Source organism: Rhinoraja longicauda, chromosome 1, assembly GCF_053455715.1.
Source record: "Rhinoraja longicauda isolate Sanriku21f chromosome 1, sRhiLon1.1, whole genome shotgun sequence".
Lineage (NCBI taxonomy): Eukaryota > Metazoa > Chordata > Chondrichthyes > Rajiformes > Arhynchobatidae > Rhinoraja > Rhinoraja longicauda.
Window position 1 is genome coordinate 37,911,293 of NC_135953.1, and position 14,239 is coordinate 37,925,531.

General features: G+C 42.9%; 1 protein-coding gene across 1 annotated transcript in view; it reads left to right on the forward strand.

The window, feature by feature from the left end:
* Positions 1-371: 371 nt before the first annotated feature.
* The window catches only part of pdzd2 (PDZ domain containing 2), a 274,116-nt gene continuing 260,248 nt past the window's right edge, over positions 372-14,239 (forward strand). Inside the window, exon 1 of the mRNA XM_078395102.1 lies at positions 372-445. The gene's annotated coding sequence lies outside the window, so the exon portion shown is untranslated. The remainder of the gene's footprint in view (positions 446-14,239) is intronic.

Below are 14,239 nucleotides of genomic sequence, written 5' to 3' on the forward strand. Positions count from 1 at the left end.
ATCAACCAATTTTTGTCTAGTGTTTAGCGGGTTCATGCATGTGGCAGTCAGTACCTGCACTGACCACTTGGTGGTGCTCACGCACAGCTATTAGACAAATACTGGAAACTAAAAACGAGAAGAAACAGTGCAGATTGTTAAATCAAAGAGCCTAATGGTACTCTTTGAGGATGTACAATTTTATTTTAGCCGCAGGGTAGATTTCATTGTTCTAACATCAGAATGGGAGAGTGCTTTTTGAATTGTCTTCCCCTTTTCTTGCGTAATAATGTGGCAACATAACTGCTGCTCAAAGTTATATAACAGCCTCAGCGAACAACCCAGAATTTTTTGATCAGCCTAACTCTCACATTCTCTGTGCTGTATTTTGCATCCAACTTACCGGCAGTTCTGAGGAAGGGTTCGGTCCCAAAATGCCAATTTTGCTGCTGTCATTAGAGATCAGGTTTGACCATTGGGCTTCTAACATTTCTGTTTTTGGTTCTAATTAATAGTATTTGCTGCTGGCTGACCATCAACAGACTGATGTAAATTTGTTGTTGTTGTTGCACTGGAGGTGGTGTCTGATGGAAAATGACATTCAAGTTGGGATTAATGAACGAGACTGAGTTCTAAATTGTGGTCAGCTAGCTGCTGAAACAGGCAAGTGATCTGTGCTTAGGAAGGAACTGCAGATGCTGGTTTATACCGAAGATCGACGCAAAATGCTGGAGTAACTCAGCGGGTCAGGCAGCATCTCTGGAGAAAAGGAATAGGAGACGTTTTGGGTCAGAACCGTACTTCAGACTCAGAAGAAGGGGTTCGACTCGAAACGTCACCTATTTCTTTTCTCCAGTGATGTTGCCCGACCCGCTGAGTCAGAAAATGACCAGCATTTTGTGTCCTTTGCAAGTGATTTGTGCCTTGTGGATAGTAGAAAGGTTTTGAGGTTTCAGAAAATGTTTCACTCATCACAGGATACTAGTTTCCCACTTGCTTTTCTAGTCACTCACAGGGTACTGATGGTTTGGTTTTGATGATGATAATAACTTTGAATGCAAGTGTTTGGATTCCTTCATTGGAATGATTATTATCTCGTACTTGCATGGTGCAATTGTTACTAAAATCGGAAAGTTATCTAGGTCTTGGTCATGTAGGCAACGACTGTATCAGTTAGTTTTAGAGTCATACAGCACAGAAACAGACTCTTTAGCCCAATTCCTCTCTGCTGATCAAGATACCCCATCTCAGCTAGTCCCATTTGCCTGCGTTTGGCCCAATCCCTTTAATCTTTTCATTTCCATGTACTTGTCCAAATGTGTTTTAAATGTTGTTATTGTACCTGCCTCAACTACTTTCTCTGGCGGCTCATCCATATATTCACTACCCTATTAGTGGAAAATGTTCTAAAGCTTTAAATTCTTTTAAAGCAATTTAAATTTGAATTCTTTAAATTCTAAAGAAATAATTCTGCTCCTATCACTTATGAATTTCTGCACAGTTCCTAATAAATCATTCTCTTCTCACCTGAAACTCCTCAGTTACTGTGCAATCTGCGGCCTGGTTAGAGTGGATGTGGAGAGGATGTTCCACTAGTGGGAGAGTCTAGGACTAGAGGTCATAACCTCAGAATTAAAGGGTGTTCCTTTACGAAGGAGATGAGAAGGAATTTTTTTAGTCAGAGTGTGGTAAATCTGTGGAATTCATTTCAACAGAAGGCTGTGTAGGCCAAGCCGATGGATATTTTTAAGGCAGAGATAGTATCTTGTTTAGTATGGGTGTCAGGGGTTATGGGGAGAAGGCAGGAGAACGGGGTTAGGAGGGAAAGATAGGACAGATTGAATGGCGGAGTAGACTTGATGGGTCAAATAGCCTAATTCTGCTCCTATCACTTATGAGACTATGAACAATCTTCATCATTCTTCACGCTAATGATCTTCTGGTGGAAGGAATTTCATTGATTCAGCAGTTGGAGATGGTTTAGAAAATTACCCTGTAGAACTCCTGCACTGATATTCTGGGACTGGGGTGATTGATCTCTGGAAACCAGTTATCTCCCTTTAAGTGAAATATGACCTAAGCAGTGAAGTGTTTTCCTTGATGCCCATTGACATAAGCTTTGCCAGGGCTCTTTGATGCTACACTTGGTAAATGTTGCCACAATGCCTAAGGTTGCACCATCCTGTTCATCACTGCTCTACATTCTTGCCATTGGTTAATCTACAGGTCACAATACCTGTACAGAACACAATGTCAAGTTAAACTAATCTCCTCTGCCTGCACATAATCTATGTCCCTCCATCTGCATTCCCTGCAAATCCATGTGCCTATCTGAAAGTCTCTTAAATTCAACCATCGTATCTGCCTGCCCCACCACTCTGTGTGTGTGTGTGTGTGTGTGTGTGTGTGTGTGTGCTTGTGTGCGTGTGTGCGTGCGTGCGTGCATGCGTGCGTGTGTGTGTGTGTGTCTATGTGTGTGTGTCTATGTGTGTCTGTAAAAAAAAGGCCTGCCCCTCATATTTTTTAATTCCCCTCCTATGACCTTAAAGTTATGCCCTCTTTGATATTTCCACCCTGGAGGGCAAAAGATCTGACTATCTATCTTATCTATACTATTACTATTAGGGGTGGCACAGTAGCTCAGTGGTAGAATTGCTACCTTACAGTGCCAGAGACCTGGGTTCGATCCTGACTATGGGTGCTGTCTGTATGGAGTTTGTAGGTTTTCCCCGAATGTTCTGGTTTCCTCCCACATTCCAAAGCCGTCCAGGTTTGTTGGGTAATTGGCTTCGGTAAAGATTGTAAATTATAGACAATAGACAATAGACAATAGACAATAGGTGCAGGAGTAGGCCATTCAGCCCTTCGAGCCAGCACCGCCATTCAATGCGATCATGGCTGATCACTCTCAATCAGCACCCCGTTCCTGCCTTCTCCCCATACCCCCTCACTCCGCTATCCTTAAGAGCTCTATCCAGCTCTCTCTTGAAAGCATCCAACGAACTGGCCTCCACTGCCTTCTGAGGCAGAGAATTCCACACCTTCACCACTCTCTGACTGAAAAAGTTCTTCCTCATCTCCATTCTAAATGGCCTACCCCTTATTCTTAAACTGTGGCCCCTTGTTCTGGACTCCCCCAACATTGGGAACATGTTTCCTGCCTCTAATGTGTCCAATCCCCTAATTATCTTATATGTTTCAATAAGATCCCCCCTCATCCTTCTAAATTCCAGTGTATACAATTGTCCCTAGTGTAGGATAGGGCTAATGTATGGGAATCGCTGGTCAGTGAGGACTCGGTGGGCCAAAGGGCCTATTTGCATGCTGTATCTCTCTAAATTATACCTCTCATTATTTTATGCATTTTCTCTTTTGAGTGGTTCCTTAACACTGATGTTTTTAAATGTCTTTCAACAAGTGACTAACATTTCTGCACGTGGACTGGCATCACATTTTGTTTGATCGTGTTTCTGTTAAAAGGCCGGGTGTCTTTCTATCACAATACAAATGAAGATTACAAATACAAATTATAGACCCCAAGTAAAGTGACCCATGTCACTTGTGAAGGTGACATTGCAGTATGGTCTGCTAGTATGTTCAAATTACCAAGTAGTAGTTTAGATACAAGCACCTCTGGTTATTAAATTTGATTTCACAGAATACGAAACCTCACCATTATACACTAATACAAGTTATCCCTGTTATTCCAATTGTGCATTATTTGCAAACTTCTCAGCTGAACTATATATTTACCATTAGTGCCATCATTCTGCTTGTTCTTTTCGGGACCATTGACAACTGAGCCACTGGGAAGTACACATATTTTTAAAAACCTGTTAAATGTATTTCAATTGAAATAATACTAGTTAGCAACCTCCGGGTTTGAACTTGGCCTTGACTGATTTTTAGTTTCTGGCACGTACTTGAGGTAATTTGGGCAAATTGCTCGAATTCTGGGAAAAAAAGTAAGGAAAATCTGAACACATCTTTTTGTTCACGTTGCCCAAGCACGTGTCTTGGTGATCAACTGAAGAATAGTGTTAATTAAATCTATGAGCACAATTGCATAGATTACCCCAGCTTGTGTTACAGTTTAGACATTTCTGATTGCTGATGCATTGGCAAGGAGAGAAGAATCCAATCTCATTATTCTTTTCCCATAATGTGGCTACAACATTGAACTTTCAAAGAGGCAATTATATTCAGAAACACAGTTCTAATTCAGCTCTAACATCCTGGAAGAATTAAGTATAATAGTTTACTGCTGATTAATCAAACTATTGCCAGGGCAAGCAGCTCTTTGTTAGTAACACCACTCAGGTAAACTGCAGTGGACTAGTATAAGAAAGTGCTTATATGTAACAGTTGAATATTTCCATTTTCCGTTCAGGCAACAGTTAAAGAGAAAATAATTACTATTCTTCCAGAATTGTCTGCTTCAGTGGTTTAAGCAAGATTTTCAGCTTCAGCAATCTCCCCCCCTCCCCCACCCCAACATTGATGAATCTTATGTAGACTTTTTTTTAAATGCCCCTTTTTTGAATGATTGCAATGTTGGACAATGAAATGTTTTCCATTACTTTATTCACATCAGGAGAATGTATTTTCCAATATATTTACTGCAAATGATGTTCCGATCTGAGCCCAAGGGTACTTGGCGAGACACAGCATAGACTTGGCAACCATTTCGCTGATCATTTATGCTCAGTCTGCAAAGGCCTACTGGATCTTCCAATTGTTAATCACTTTAACTCCCCTTCCCATTCCCACACTGACCTTTCTGTCCTGGGCTTTGTCCATTGCCAGAGTGAGGTCGCACGCAGATTGGAGGAACAGCACCTCATATTTCACTTATTTAGCTTACACCCCAATGGTACGAATGTGGAATTCTCTAATTATATGTAACTTATACAAACACTTTCCTTCCCCCCCCCTCCCCCCCCCCCCCCCCCCAACCTTCCTCCACTAAAAGTCAACTAGTTAACTAGTTGCACAGTTTGTAACTATGTATCCCCCTTGGGCTCAAACCTGTCTCTAGCCACAGTCAGCTTATCAGGGAACGTCCTTGCCGAAGGTAATCTGTTGCCTGCCCAGATTTGACCTGTTTTTTTCTTTGCTTCCATTTTTTCCCCTCTCTCCTTACTACAATCAGTCTGAAGGTGGGCCCTGACACAAAACATCACCGATCCGTTTTCTCCTGACCTGCTGAGTACTTCAGCATTTTGTGTCTATCTTTGGTATAAACCAGCATCTACAGTGCCATTTCAACGTAGAAAATAGGTACAGGAGTAGGTCATTCGGCCCTTCGAGCCAGCACTGCCATTCAATGTGATCATGGCTGATCATCCAAAATCAGTACCCTGTTCCTGCTTTCTCCCCATATCCCTTGATTCCGTTATCCCTAAGAGCTATATCTAACTCTCTCTTGAAAACATCCAGTGAATTGGCCTCCACTGGTTTCTGTGGCAGAAAATTCCACAAGATATATTTATTACCTTATATCTTGGGGGCCAGTTTACAGATGACTTTCTCCTCAAAGTAATAGTCAAACTCTCAGGGCATTGAGAAGGCTTTCACTGTCAATTACGTAATCCTAAGTGTAGTCACTGTTATATAAGCAAGGACAGCAGTCAGTTTGCTGCAAATGAAACCAAACCGTATTCCATGACATTAAAAAGGTGATTTGATGATGTTAGCGCAGCGGTAGAGTTGCTGCTTTACAGCGAATGCAGCGCCGGAGACTCAGGTTCGATCCTGACTACGGGTGCTGCACTGTAAGGAGTTTGTACGTTCTCCCCGTGACCTGCGTGGGTTTTCTCCGAGATCTTCGGTTTCCTCCCACACTCCAAAGACGTACAGGTATGTAGGTTAATTGGCTGGGTAAATGTAAAAATTGTCCCTAGTGGGTGTAGGATAGTGTTAATGTACGGGGATCACTGGGCGGCACGGACTTGGAGGGCCGAAAAGGCCTGTTTCCGGCTGTATATATATGATATGATATGATATGGTAAATGCTAACCAGAATACCAATATAACTCGGTTTCTTCCAAGGGTTCTCATGGGATCTTTCATATAGTGATTCAAACTCTCTGAATCACTACCAGATTCAGGGATAGTTTCTTCCCAGCTGTTATCAGGCAACCAAATCATCTTACCACAACCAGAGAGCAGTGCTGAACTACTATTTACCTCTTTGATGTTCCTCAGACTATCCTTGACCAGACTTTGCTGGCTTTATCTTGCCAGTTATCCCCTTATAAATGGATTGATTGTAATCGTGTATTGTCCTTCTGCTGACTGGTTAGCACGCAACAAAAACTTTTCACTTTACCTCAGTACACATGACAATACATTAAACTGACCTGAGAGCTGAAACTTTTTGCTTAACTTCGCATCTGAATGTTAATACCTGCGGTGCGAGGATTCCACAGAACTGCCTAGATTCCATGATCAGATTTTGGAAGGGGATTTGAATCTATAACCTTCTAAGCTAGAAATTTGAGTGCTGTGTTGGGTCAACCTCACAGCATGGAGAGTCTTTCCCCACACTATTTCAACAGTGTGCCTTACATCAAGCTTCCAGTAGCCTCCCGGGCAGCGTAATATTTTCTATGTCCCCTTTGCTCAGCAGAATAAGGAATTCGGCCACATTGAACTGCAGATGCTGGTTTACAAAAAAAGACACAAAGTGCTGGAGTAACTCAGCAGGTCAAGCAGCAACCCTGGAGGATGAGACTAGATGACATCTCAGGTCAGGACCCTTCTTCAGACTAACTGTAGTTGGGAGGGAGAAAGCTGGAAGAATGGTGGGAGTTTGACATGGCCAGACATGATGGGTGGATACAGGAGAGGGGGTTTGGACAAAGATAATTCGACAAAGGGCAGAGATGAAAGGACATAAATCAGTTAGATAAGGAGGTAACGACAGGAGAGGTGTGAGATGTGAAGCTAGAGATAGGGATATGGGTGGAAGGGGACGTGGAGGGGGAGAAGGGAATGGGAAGGGGGCGTAATTGTGGGAGAAATGGGTGAACATGCAGGTGGGGCACATGGAAGAGAGGTGGGAGAAAGGGTAGTGGTACTTGGGTGGTGGTTAGTTACCTAAAATTGGAGAATTCAAAGTTCATACCACCAGGTTGTTGGCTACGAAGTTTCAGTTTAGTTTATTGTCACGTGTATTTAGTTTATTATGACCTGATGATGTGCACCGAAGTACAGTGAAAAACACGTGTTGCATACTAACCAGCCAGCAGAAAGACAAGGTCAGAACCAGCCAGCAGAAAGACAAAGCATGATTATAATCGAGCCATTTACACTGTATATATAAATGATAAAGGAATAACACTTAGTGTAAGGTAAGGCCAGCAAAGTCTGATCAAGCATAGTCCGAGGGTCACCAATGAGGTAGACAGTAGTTCACCACTGCCATCTGATTGTGGTAGGATGATTCAGTTGACTGACAACAGCTGGGAAGAAACTGTTGCTGAATCAGGAGGTGTGCGTTTTCACACTTCTATACCTTTTGGCCGATGGGAAAGGGAATGGCCAGGGTGCAACTCGTCCTTGATTGTGCTGCTGGCTTTGCGGAGGCCCAAGTGGAACCACCCAAGTTGAATTATGAGGTGCTGCGCACCAGTTTGCTTGTGACCTCGCTCTGGGAGTGGGAAGGGAAGTTAAAATGGTTAGCAATTAGGAGATCCAGCATGCTTTGAAGTACCTAACATAAGAGTTTGGCGAAACAGACGCTGCATCTACGCTTGGTCTTGCTGATGTAAAAGAGGTCACATTGGGAGTACTGAATGCAGTAGATGAGGTTAGAGGAGGTGAAGGTGAATCTCTGTCTCACCTGGAAGGGCTGCAGGGGCTGGTGGGGTAGAAGGAGGTGTAGTCCAGATAAATGTAGGAGTTAGTATGTTTGTAGTACACATCAATCGATGGTCTGTCCCCAGTGATGAAGACAAAGTGAGAAAGTGAATTTGAGGGAAGGGTGGAAGTTGGTGGTAAAGTTGTCTTTTTAATGAATTCTGTCCAGGGCAGGAGGCAGCCCCAATGAAGTCGTCGATGTAGCAGAGAAAGAATTGGGGAGTAATGCTGGTGTACGTTTGGGACAAGGACTGTTCGGCGTAACCAACATAAAGGCAGGCATAGCTGGGGTCTTGCTACACCTTTAACCTAAAGAAAGTGGGAGTAAAATGTTGTTGAGAGGAAGGGCAAGTTCGGCCAGCAGCAGGAGAATGTTGGTAAAAATGCTAAAGGTGAGGCCTGGGAATTGAAATTATTGACATGTTGAAGCATGTGTGAGGTGTGCTGGATGTATGTAGGAGGGGGTTGGGGGTTGTAGTGGCAAGAAGATAGAATCAAGGTATTTGGAAATTACGTCTGTGGGGCAGGAGCAGGCAGAAACAACAGGTCAGCCAGGGCAGGACTGTTTGAGGATTTTGGGACGGAGATAGAATTGGGCAGTATTGGACGGTTGAACTGTATGGTTGGAGGCTGTGAGATCTGCAACTGTCAGAGAGATGGTGGCCTGGTTTTTGTCTGTGGGGTCATGTTCAAGAGTTAGGTATGAGGAGGAGTCTGCGAGATGGTGCCTGCCCTCAGAATTAGGAATTTATGAACTTTCATGTTGTTGGTTGCAAATGCTATGAAATGAATTGAACTTGGTCCAGATTAATTTTGCTTTGAAATGTTGCATACTCATAGGGAGTAAAAAAAAACTTTAAGGAAGGTTGATCAAAGCATTGGTGAATTATGGCCTCTTTGCAAACACTGGTGCAAGTGGAATTAAATTATCGTCCAGAGACAGACAAGCACAATCTGTGCAAACCAAATGGTTCCAAAAACAATAATTTATTTTTAAGATTATTAACCCGTTTCTTTCATAAGCTCACAGTACATTCTTTAATTTGCTTGTGTAATATTGAGAAATATAATGAAAATCTTTCCACAAGATGGTAGGTTATGGCAACAGAATATCAATTATAGAGCTCTAGAGTCAGACAGCAAAACAACAGGGCCTTTAGCCCAACTCACTGTGACGACAAAGATGCACATCTATGTTTGTCCCATTTGCCAGCATTTGTCCCGTAACCCTCTAAATCTTTCCTATCCTTGTACCTATCCAAATGTACCTGTTAAAACTGTGATTGTATCTGCCTCAACCACTTTCTCTGGCAACTCATTCCATATACCCACTGTCCTCTGAATGACAAAGTTGCCCCTCGGGTTCTCATAAGGTCATAAGGAAGAGGAGTAGAATTAGGCCATTCGGCCCATCAAGTCTACACCCATCTATCTCTCCCTCCTAACCCCATTCTCCATAATCTCTGACACCTGTACTAATCAAGAATCTATATATCTCTGCCTTAAAAATATCCACTGACTTGGCCTCCACAGCTTGTGGCAAAGAATTCAACAGAATCACCAACTAAAGAAACTAGAGAAATTTCTCCTCGTCTCCTTCCTAAAAGAATGTCCTTTAGTCCTGAGTCATTCTTATTAAAGTAGTAATTAAATCATTCCTCTCTCACCTTAAACGTATGCCTTCTGGTTCATCATTCACCCTATCTAATCCCATCATGTTATTTTCCATCTCGATAAGATCCCCTCTGAGTCTCCGAAATTCCAAGAAATAAAGACCCATGCTGCCCAACCTCTCCCTATAATCCAGTCCATCAGGTCCTGGTAAACATCCTCATAAAGCTTTTAGTTTAGTTAAGTTTAGTGAACAGTACTTTAGTCAGAGGGACCAAGGATAATTATTTAATTAGCAGCTGAGGAGAAGCACACGCTGCTGTAAACCACCTCTGTGCTTGCACTGGGTTCTGGAAAGAGAATGAATGCTTGCATTCGAAAATCCCATGGGTCTTTAATGTTCACATTCATCTTTCAACTGGTGCATCATTATGCCATCCTTTTGGTGTCTGAATTCTTAATCTTCTGGCACACTGTCAGACTTCAGCTGGTCTGGAGCTCTGCTGCCCCTGTCCATCCCTCACACAAAGCCTCAATTACCTTTCACCTTAGTGCTTATTACCTGCATTGCTGATTGGAATTCCCTGATAATTTGACAACAATCTTGTTCTAATCTCCGCAGGCTTTGTCCCTCCCCAGCAATATCACCTCTTCCTAGTCCATAATTATCCAAAAGCTCTGGATTCCTTCAGTTCTGACCTCTTCTGCAACTTCCTTGAACGCACCATCTCTTCAGTGATCTTACTTTAGGCTCTGAAATTCTGTTGGGAACCTTTCTCACTCACTATCTCCCTTTAAGACGCTATTTAATGCTTGCCTCTTGACCAAGCTTTGGTCACCTATCTTCATGGTGACATTCGAGTTCAGTGTCATATTTTATAACAAGAGTACTGTGCTAATTGGGTGAACTGGATTTCCCAGCTTTTATTCTCCCATGATCTTTCTTCCACCTTCCTTCATCCAACTGTTTCACCATTTCATTCTGCCCCAGTCTCCCTGAAACTTATTTATTTGTTTCTCAAATGTACTTCTGCAATTTAGCTCCAATACTCTTTACGATAGCACGTGCCATATTCTTTGCAGAAGTTGCAAGTTTCCCTGGCATTTCCCTCGCTATTTAGGACAGTTCTTTATGTATATTTCTTGATTTTGGATTCCTTTCCTAGTGGGAACTTTTTCCTTCTGCTCTATCAAACTCATTGATTATGTAAAAATTCCACATGTCCCCTTCTCCTTTATTGTTCTGGAGTTTCTAAGTACAGTCTAGTCATCCTTTGCTGAATGTAAACACTTGGTTCTGGTTACATGCAACTCTGCGGAAATGAGGATTACTTTGGGGCAGGGTGCGGAAGGCAGTCTGGATATATATATGAACATGTTGCTTTTTCCTTGTATTTCTTAGCATGATAGAAACTGTGATTGGCATAATTAATGCTGGTTAGAGTTAATAACTAGTCTCCTTCAACAGAAATGGCCCACCGGGCGCTAGCTGAACTGTACCAAGTGTGAAAACAATTGCTATCCATCCCTTTACCCACTCCAATGCCATCCCCTCTGAATGTACAGCCCTCCGTCACTCAGTAGCAATCCCAACACTGTCATCAAACCTGCGAGGAACTAGGATAGAGTACCCTGGTCATTATCTCACCCTACCAGCCTCTGCATCCAACGCATTCTCTGACATTTTTGCCACCTTCAATATGATCCAACCACCAGTCACAACTTCTCATCCCCATCCCCATCCCTTTCTGCATTCCACAGAGGCCACTCCATCCACAATTCCTTGGTTCATTCATCCCTCTCCTCCCAAACGATGTTCTTCCCAAGCACTTTCCCCTGCAAGAACGTCCCCTACATGTGGTCCCCAGAGATGCTCCTGACCTGCTGAGCTACTCCAGCAATTTGTCCTATTGAAAATGCCTGCTTATGGGTTTTCTACTGGAAGCACCAAGTTTGCGGATGACACAACCCTGATTGGACTGATCCAGGATGGGGAGGAATCTGCCTACAGACGGGAAGTGATACAGCTGGCGTCCTGGTGCCATCGCAACAACCTGGAGCTCAATGCTCTCAAGACAGTGGAACTAATTGTAGACTTTCGAAGAGCTCCCCCTCCCCACCCCCCCCCCCCCTCCACTCACCATCAACAACACCATAGTCACATCTGTGGTCATTTAAGTTCCTTGGAACTATCATCTCCAGGGACCTTAAATGGGGGGCCACCATCGACTCCACAGTCAAAAAGGCCCAACAGAGGATGTACTTCCTGCGGCAGCTGAGGAAACACAATCTGCCACAGGCATTGATGGTCCAATTCTATACTGCTATCATTGAGTCCGTCCTCACCTTCTCCATCATGGTCTGGTTTGGCTCAGCCACCAAGCACGATATCCGGAGCTGCAGCGGATCGTTCGCACAGCTGAGAAGGCTGTTGGCTGCAACCTTACCCCCCCATTGACGAACTGTACACTGCAAGGGCCAGGAAGCGAGCGGGCAAGATCATCTCTGACCCCTCTCACTCTGGCTACAAACTCTTTGAAGCACTTCCCTCTGGAAGACGATTCCGGACTGTCAAAGCAGCCACAGCCAGACATAAAAATAGCTTTTTTTCCATGAGTGGTAGTTCTACTCAATAACCAAAGTCTGTAGTTTCTTTTTTGCTCTGGTTTATTTTCACCCACATGTTTAGACTGTAATGTTGTATCCTTATTGTTTTGATGTCTTTATGCTTTATTCTTAATTGTTAACTGTATGTTTGTGTTGTCATTTGTGAGCGGAGCACCAAGGCACATTCCTTGTACATGCACATACTTGGCCAATAAACATCAATTAATTAATGAATTCATTCATTCATTCATCAGTCAGTCTGGAAGACCATCTCTAAATTTGACACAAAGTGCTGGAGTAACTCAGCGGGTCAGGCATCATCTCTGGAGAAAAAGGATGAGTGACTTTTCGAGTCAGAACCCGAAGAAGGAATCCCAACCTGAAACTTCACCCATCCTTTTTCTCCAGATATGATGCCTGACCTGCTGAGTTACTCCAGCACTTTATGTCTATTTCGCTGTAAACCAGCATCTGTAGTTCCTTTCTACACATGTCTAAGTTAGGTTTGGGTTTATTATTGTCACTTGTACTGAGGTACAGTGAAAAAAGACTCAATTCTAATACATTTTGTAACACACAAACTATACCTTGAATACAGTCAACTATGTAAATATATTTATAGTACCAAAGAAGATTTTTAATAAACAATTTAGAAACACTTCTAAAGTTGTAAATACCACTGTGAATATGCACATATGGATTTAATTAGTTATTTATAGGCAGAGTTAACGCCACAGGCCAGTTGAGAGGATGTCACAGACTACAAAGTACTATCTGATCCCGGGTGATCCTTAAGTTTTTTATTTGCTGCCTTTATTGTAGAATTGTAACCATTAATCAATGGCTGTAGTACTTAAGGTGTGTCCATACAACTTATTGGTTTGTGGAAAATGTGGGCATGTTTATTTACAACAAAATGTTAAAATGAGTTAACGATTTGCAGTAAACTCCAGTGGTATTATGGGGAGGAGAATGAAATGGTGTTTCACTGAACTTCTGTGTTCATTTGGATTCATAGAGCCAAACAGCATGGAATCAGGCCCTTTGATCCCACTTGTCCATGAGAACCAAAGTGCCCCATCTAAGGGACAACAACACGATTAGCTAAGACAAATGTGGGTCCCTTGAAGGCAGACGTGGGTGAAATTATTACGGGTAACAGGGAAATGACAGAAGAGTTGAACAGGTACTTCGGATCTGTCTTCACTAAGGAAGACACAAACAATCTCCCAGATGTACTGGAGGACAGAGGATCTAGGGGGATAGAGGAACTGAAAGAATTTTGCATTAGGCGAGAAATAGTACTGAGTAGACTGATGGGACTGAAGGTTGATAAATCCCCAAGGCCTAATGGTCTGCATCCCAGGGTACTCAGGGAGGTGGCTCTAGAAATAGTGGATGCATTAGTGATCATTTTCCAATGTTCAATAGATTCAGGATCAGTTCTTGTGGATTGGGGGATAGCTAATGTTATCCCACTTTTCAAGAAAGGAGCGAGTGAGAAAACGGGGAATTACAGACCAGTTAGCCTGACAACGGTGGTGGGGAAGATGCTGGAGTGAATTATTAAAGAGGTAATAACGGTGCATTTGGATAACAGTAAAAGGTTAAGTCCAAGTCAGCATAGATTTATGAAAGGGAAATCACGCTTGACTAATCTTCTGGAATTTTTTGAGGATGTGACAAGTAAAATGGATGAAGGGGAGCCAGTGGATGTAGTGTATCTAGACTTTCAGAAAGCCTTTGATAAGGTCCCACATGCGAGATTGGTGAGCAAAACTAGAGCACATGGTATTGGGGTAGGGTGTTAACATGGATAGAGAATTGGTTGGCAGACAGGAAGCAGAGTAGGAGTAAACGGGTCCTTTTCAGAATGGGAGGCAATGGTGAGTGGAGTGCCGCAAGGTTCAGTGTTGGGGCCGCAACTGTTTGACATATATATTAATGATTTGGATGAAGTAATTAGAAGTAACACTAGCAAGTTGGCAGATGACACAAGCTGTGTGGCAGTGTGAACTGCGAAGAGGATGTTAGCAGGTTGCAGTGTGACCTGGACAGGTTGGGTGAGTGGGCAGATACATGGCAGATGCAGTATAATGTAGATAAATGTGAGGTTATCCACTTTGGTGGCAAAAACAAGGAGGCAGATTATTATCTCAATGGTGTCAGGTTAGGTAAG